This window comes from Micropterus dolomieu, linkage group LG01, assembly GCF_021292245.1.
Source record: "Micropterus dolomieu isolate WLL.071019.BEF.003 ecotype Adirondacks linkage group LG01, ASM2129224v1, whole genome shotgun sequence".
NCBI classification, from domain to species: domain Eukaryota; kingdom Metazoa; phylum Chordata; class Actinopteri; order Centrarchiformes; family Centrarchidae; genus Micropterus; species Micropterus dolomieu.
Window position 1 is genome coordinate 28,815,375 of NC_060150.1, and position 7,461 is coordinate 28,822,835.

The following is a 7,461-nucleotide window of genomic DNA, read 5'->3' on the forward strand; positions in this document are numbered from 1 at the left end:
CACTTTTCCTATTGTCTAAAGTTTTTGTATTAAAACACCTATTTAAACATGGCTGGGCATCAGGCTTGCAAACATTTAACCCCGCTTTATGATTTGTTTCCCTACTGCTCCTTCCACTGGCTACAACATGTATGTTTAATCAGAAATATTTTCTGCGTTTTCCTCATTTTGTTTTTGAATTGACCTTCCTTTAAATTAGGCTGTCTACAACCTGCCTACACCTTGATGTCTCTCTGGCCAGACGCACAGCAGTAAGCTGGTTGGCTTGCGAGCCCATGGATACAGTGAAGGTTTCCCAGCTTTCAAACAGCCGGCTGGCAGCAGGTGATTGATGGAGACCGGAGTCGATACTCTGAGACAGGAGGGACAGACTGGTAGACATTTTAGTGCTGCTCAATCGGTCAGCTGAGTCAGTGTGTGTGTGTGTGTGTGTGTGTGTGTGTGTGTGTGTGTGTGTGTGCTGACCAGAACACCTTGCAGTCATCAGTGATCAATTAGCAGCTACAGTGTGGATAGTCTTTGTGTTTGTTTATTGTAAAAATTGTGTTATTAACACACACACACACACACACACACACACACACACACACACACACACACACACACACTCACACATTGCTAATTAATTAAAATTTTCATTAATCACTAGATTAGATTAGATTAGATTAGATACTGGGTATTAAATATAAACGGGTTAGTATCTGTTAAAAAGGGGGAGGACACAAAATTGTATTATAGTAACATACCACATACAGATTACTGTTTATAGAGATGTTTAAAAAATCTGGATTTCCACATGAACAAAATGTGCAAAAGCAGCACTATCAAGCACAAGCTGTGACAGAATGACAAGGTGACATAATGTAATGTGAGAGTCTGAGAAAGACAATATGTGAAAAACAATATAATGCATATAAAGGTACAGTAGGAGCTGTGTTCCCATCTATCGGTCTACCGGACGCCTGAAGACGTGTTAAAACAACTACACACCTCCTAGATGATTCATTTCATTATAGAGACAGTGACAGGGTGCATAGATAAAGGGACACTACTGAAAAACTACAACGTGAATGCACATTTGGCACTGTTCCACATTTATATATATATGTAAGAATGTGATAATATTAGCCTCTGCAAAATGTATATTCGACGTGTTGTACCAAAGTATAGATGTACAGCTGCACCTGTTACTGTATTTTCCCGCTGTGCCATTCAGATCCATTTCAGTTTGATGGAATGCAAACCATAATTTTAAGGAACCGGCAAGGTTGGGGGGCAAAGGCTTAGTAGCATACAAATATGTCCTATAGAAAGCAGCAAATGCACACAAAGGAAAAAAAACAACATCCTGTAAAACTACTGAAAACAAGGTGATACAGGCAGGAACATTATTAAAACGTGTCTAAAACTAGATGCAAACTGAAGAATTATCTTGCTAACTGCCCCTCATGGCATATGCTGTTTAAAAAAAAACTAGAGCAAAATGAAGATCCATCATATGAATAGAAATAAGCATTACAACACCAGTATGGTTGGAAATGTTTTTGCACAAGATGATCGAGAAAGACAATGTAAAATCGATGCAAAAAAATACAAGAGCAGGTATTGTAAGTCAGAGGACGGAGGCAGGAGGAAGACGTTAACGGGGAAAAGAAATGAAGCACCTTAAATGTAAAATGTAAGAATGTCAATGGGGGAGATGTCAGCAGGTGAGAAAGCAGCCAATTATCCAGAGGAACTCTTGGCACCGAGCTCCCTGTTCCCATTAAGAGACATAATATTACCGTGTTAAGGGGGAGAGTAAAAGGATGGCTGGGAAGTGTGTGCGTGTGTAAAAGTGTGTGCAAGCACTTCACGTGCAACCTCTGGATGAAGAGGGGTTCAAGTCATGGGTAATGAGACAACAAGAGCTGGCGAGGCTTCGATAACAAGCAATCGACATCACAAACGCAGGGTCGTTATCATGCCGCCATCCTGGACACAGCGGCCCCTTCCTCTCATTACTGCCCGCTCATAACCCTCCCTCGCCCCAAGGAGACGAGGTGAGGGAGAGAAAAAGGAGAGCAGATGGAAGAAGTGTGGATGTGCATTTTAAGTGGAAAAAAATGTTGTTTTTTTTAGCACAGATTCCTCCAACCATCGATCAAGGTCCGAGGACATCAGAGGAGGCGCACTCACAGGAAGTCTGAAATCCTTCCATTTACAGGAATATATATTGCATGGTTGGCACAGAGCGATGGGAGGGTGTGAGGGAGGGTGACAACAATTTTTGTACTAAAGTAATTAAAATAAAATGGTTTTTTCCCCTTGCTGCTATTGTGAATATAGCAATGCTTATAATGTACATTAACGTTCCCTGTCATAACACCTTTTATCAATGGTGTAATGGCTGCGGTGTTTTATTAGGAACCATGTGGAAAAAGTCAAATGTGAAAAATAGAGATCTGACATTTTAAGGTGTAACAACAATGGGAATTGTAGTTTTAACTACTTTTAAGAGATATTTACAACAGGAAAGTTGAGTAAACAACCCCCCTCCCCCGTCAGGTTTGTTTTAAGACCAATAATAAATAATGCTTTAAATAATCATTTGTGCTGAGAAAAATCTATTCTTACTCCCTCATTAAAAATACAGAATCTTTTAATAGGCACTAGTTTAACTACTGGACACACACTCTTGTAACTACAACTACAGAGTATGCTCACTGAAGGCTCCATGTTTCCACATCATACTTGTATACTGTGAGTTGCATCCCGGAACACGACTTCCAAGCCAGTTGTGATGCCACAAAATACTGCTCGCACTATACGTACAAATCTTAAACTGACATTCAAGGTGAGCACAGAGAAACCTTTCCCATTGCAGCAGATAAATGTGAAGACAAAATCCAAGAGAAGTAACAGTAAGAGAAACACATTTTTGAGTGGAGGGGGACTTTAGATACAGACACAGGACATGCATATAATATATAAAGTAAAAACATCAAGAGGGAAACAAAAGTGGGTTCTACCTTTTAAAGATATTTACAAAAGGAAGACTTTAACAATAAACTGAAGATGCAGAACAGTGGAGAGTCATGGTCATCTAAGATGTTTTCCACTCTGCAAAGAATATATTGGGTGGAAACGCAGGATATTTGAATGTTTTGGCTTCTTCAAAATCAACAAATTTAAAAACAGCCAAATGAATACTAGCAAAGGGGTTTAAAAAATCAGGTACTGGCAGCTTCATGTCAATTATATCAACATAGACCTTCACCGTCTGCTAGTAAACCACATACAGTGGAGCAGTTTGTGAGGTGTTCACTCAGCCTGCCTGAAACAACAGGGGACTGTAGGTACCAACTCGCCAGTGCTGCAAACAGCAAGTTTGATTTTATATTTAAACACATGAATCTTTCACGAGGCCCGGTGGACTTGGGAGAGAGGTTTGTATGGCTGGTGAGTTCATCCAAACCCACCCAAACAGCCACCCATGCACCCGACCACTCGCCCGTCTCTGGGGCTGAGAAAACAGCCCTTGGTGTCCCCTTCCGTTTCACCCCCGGGGCCACTCGAGCATTGCTGAGTGTTTCTCCAAATTACAAGGGAGATGTTACACGCATGTCCCTGGAGCCGCTCTTGTACATCAAGCATCATCAAATGAACACATGAAGGAGCACGCCCCTCGTGTCTACCCATTTTTCAATCTCTTCTTTTTCACTTTAACCCTAAAGGTGCAGGTGGGCATGTCGTCCATGGTTAGTAATTAACATACTCAAAGCATATTTGGAACCTTTTTAGTGGCAATGTTATCAAACTGCAAAATCATATCTTTATATTTCAAAATGGCTGTTTTGTTTTGTTTTCCTCTTTCTGTCCCCAGCCACCTCTTTTTAATTGTTGCCCATATTGATTATTTTTCTTTTGACCAGTGGTTTGTGTGGGTCCCGCATTTCTCAGTCGTTCTTTGATCAAAAAGGGCCCCATTTTTTCTCACCCAGGACACACTGGAAAGAATTTTCAGGTCACAATCTCCCACCAATCACCACAAGGGGCAGTACTTACACACCTGCCTGACAATTTAACAATTCGACAAATTGGAAATGTCCCAAAATTTCAAAAATGTCTAAAGCCAGTCACACAGAGTAAGGTGGAATAATTACAAGGTTACCACTGATGTCCGGGCTATTTTCCCCCCCTTTCATTTTTAATTTCACGCATTTTATGCACTTTCAAGGGCAATTTCTGACCCTGCTTCTGTCCTGTCTCTACCTACTTTCATCTTTTCTTACTCTACCTGTTTCATATTCCCCACCTGTGCCTTACTAAAAGAGAAACAAGAGCGCAGGAGAGAGAAGGGCAGAAAGACAGGAGGGCAGACAGTCAGAAACAGATGAAAGATAGATATAGATAGAAGCTGGCCCGGCTTCAGAAAAAAAAAGCCTCCTGCCTTGTCTCTGTGCTCCACTCACCAGATTTCTCTGCCTGCCTTTCCAGAATCCCTAATCTTGCCTGTTAACAACCTGCCAATAGGGCCGCTGTCCTCATGAATAAACATATGGAGAGTGGAGCATGGCCCTGCAAACATGACAGCCAGCGTTGCCGTGGAACAGCGAGCACGCCTATAACGCATCCCTGGGGCTTGCCTCCGAGTCAGCCCTTCACTTAGCGCTCTTTTCCACTTCTTAAAATGTTGCCACCTTCACTCGGCAGCCTTATGATCTTTTAATAATGATGACAGGTAGAAAATGGGTGGAGACAGCTGGTTAAGTGACTCTGTGTTGGTGATGGGTGGGCAGCCACAGAAGGATTCAAAGCTGCGGCTGGGCCCTATAGTTTAGCCAAATAGTTTGGCTGTTTCAGTTGGCCAAACCTTGGCTAGTTATAGGCTTGCTTTGAGGGTTGTTCTCTACCTCAGATATGATAAATTATTGCCTCTGTGTGAAACCTGCATGGAATAAAAAAAAAGTGTCTCCCCTTAAAGAATTTCATTAGTTTAGAGTCTTAGTTTCTCATGTTTAAAAAGCTTTTTCCACCCTCACAAGAAACTGAAAAAGTGAAAAACAACTAGTCAGGAGAAACTATTCCCGGAAAAAGGCTACATTAGTGCTAGCTATCAAATAAGCCATGCTTGAACCCTGCTGAGGTAATCATTCCTTTAACAGGACATGGCGGCAGCCTGTCTTCAAATCCAGAGTGCACTGGATCCAGACCGGTCAGGCCTCTGAAGGCTAGCAAGTTCCTGACTGCTGAAGACGTGCTTCAAGCAGCTGCATCTGCCTACATCCACTTTCACTCTCTCTGTCTCCTTTAACTCCATCCACCCCACCTTCTCCCCTGAGCTGCTGAAGCTGCCACATGCACTCTGTGTGTTCAAGAGCAGCACTTCTGACAGGGCGAGTGTGGCGATGCTGCCCCAAGTCGAGCTGAACACCCCCCGGCGTCAGTTACTCCAGCACCACATGTAGGCTGCAGCAGTGCAGGGACGGGGGGGGGGGGGTACCCAATGAGACAGTGAGTCAAGATCACGCCTCCGCCGCCCTCCCTCAGCCTCTCCTCGCCACCAAGCCTGCTTCTCTTTGCGACACAGGAACACCATATGCATTATTCAAGACACTTTTCCTAAAAGCTGCTAGCACATTATTGTGCAACCACAGTGACATGTCTGGATACTCAAAATGTCCACTTTAGCTGAAAGAATGTGTTCAGCCAGGTAGCTGTCTCATGCTGGAAATATAGGCAGGAATTGCCACATGGTTTAAAGTGACAGCTGCTAACACACAAAAGATGAGTCATTATTACCTGTCATTATTTCATATAGGATCGAATGAGTAAAGACTTAAAAAAAGACTGCAATCACAATTACTAAGCCCATTAAAAGTATTATTCTCTGACTGACTCTGACTGGATGTTGCAACTTGAAATGTGATATGAAACTTTAAATGCACAGTATAGCCTCAACCCTGCACCCAGGGGTGATCATTTTTTAATAATAGCACATCCTTAAAAGAATAATTGTTAGGTATTATCCAAATACAAGGCCAAGGTAAAAATATGTGGTTCTTGCAGATTATAAATAAAACCATAACTAAAGAGCACAGACAGCTGAAGACGACTGTAAAAGAATATCTGCCTTAAGTCAAACCCACTGGGCTGCACTGGAATCAATCAGGTTTGAATTAAATGAGCAGCTAATGCATGTGTAAAGAGAGAAGCAATCTTGAGAGCATGTAGCCTACCCAAACAAACCTAACTGCAATAGGCTGCTCATGTAATGACGTGTTAAAGGTAGGCCAATTGGCTGCACCAAACGTAAACATGCGCGATAGATAGGAAACGATTTGGCAATGAGTTCCACAAGGGGGCGCCTCCAAAGATGGCATGAAGAAATGGCGTGAAGTTTTTGATGCATTCAAGGTCGTTTGTAAATATTAATGTCCCCTCCTTTGTGGTTCAGAAAGTCTTAAAAGTTGTTTATGCAGGAAAACTCACAAAAAGACCCCCCACCCACCGCACTACAGGAGCTAAATGCAGTCAGGCCAGAGCCAAGTAACTTCTAACGATGATGCACTCTGCAACACAGAGGAATCAAACTTTACATGCAAAAGGGAAAACTTACATTTCTTGAATGCGCCTCTACTCCCTTTCCCACTGCTCGTTAACGCCGTTCAACAAGTTCAGAGTAGCAGAATGAACAAGAATGAAGAATGGAGCTCTTTAAGATGCGCTCCTTAACGGGAACGTGATGAGTACGCACGTCAGTCTCTGAGGAATCGCTGCGCGCACCATCCCTCACTCGTGTTTGGCTACAGAGGGGGGGAGAAAACGATCAAGAGGAGGATCTTCCTGCCACTTCAAAACAAATGACTGATCACCGTCCTGGGGGCTCGGTCAGCACCCTGCCTGCTGTAAACGGGAGGATTTCTGAGCAGGAGCTCCGGTGCCAAAGTGTCTATCATCCTCTATCCAAGTGTCATTCCATCACGGCGTCAATCTGAGGCACAGTGATGTCCACCGAAAAGAAGAAAAAAAAACACTACTGCACAAGAAACTTTGACCCTCTGGCGTGCGTCCCTCCTCTTTTTGCCCTGTTTATAATTCCTTCATTTCCAAAGACTCCTGCGTGCAGATCTCTGCGCGAATCTCGTCCTCACTCTCTCTTCGCTTTCCTTCTCCCTGGCTCTGAATAGGTTTCAGCCACAACAGGGACATGAATCACACCAATTAGACACGGCTGCTTGAGAATATCCGCTTGCCTCAACGCATCTTCTCCTGGACGTTTCCCTGGCACGGCGCAGCACCGACCGCCCAGACGGAGATGACGGGGAAGATTATGCGCTCCCAGGCTCTATTAGATGAGACGCAAACTCCCCCCACCCCCACCCCCCACCGCACACCTATGGTTTCTCTCCCCACCCCTCCAGTCTGTCTCCACCTCGACTTAACCCCCCCCCCCCCCACACACACACACACACAAAC

At 43.6% G+C, this 7,461-nt stretch overlaps 1 protein-coding gene across 10 annotated transcripts in view; it reads right to left on the reverse strand.

Moving 5' to 3' along the window:
- ntng1a (netrin g1a) overlaps positions 1-7,461 on the reverse strand; it is a 118,432-nt gene that overhangs the window by 109,088 nt on the left and 1,883 nt on the right. For 5 of the 10 annotated variants that reach the window (XM_046063745.1, XM_046063735.1, XM_046063726.1 and 2 more), the window contains exon 1: positions 6,602-7,300. The exons of 1 other annotated variant lie outside the window; for it this stretch is intronic. The gene's annotated coding sequence lies outside the window, so the exon portion shown is untranslated. Of the gene's footprint in view, positions 1-6,601; positions 7,301-7,461 lie in introns of those variants that run through there. 4 more of the 10 variants (XM_046063767.1, XM_046063761.1, XM_046063754.1 and 1 more) reach the window with 2 other exon arrangements.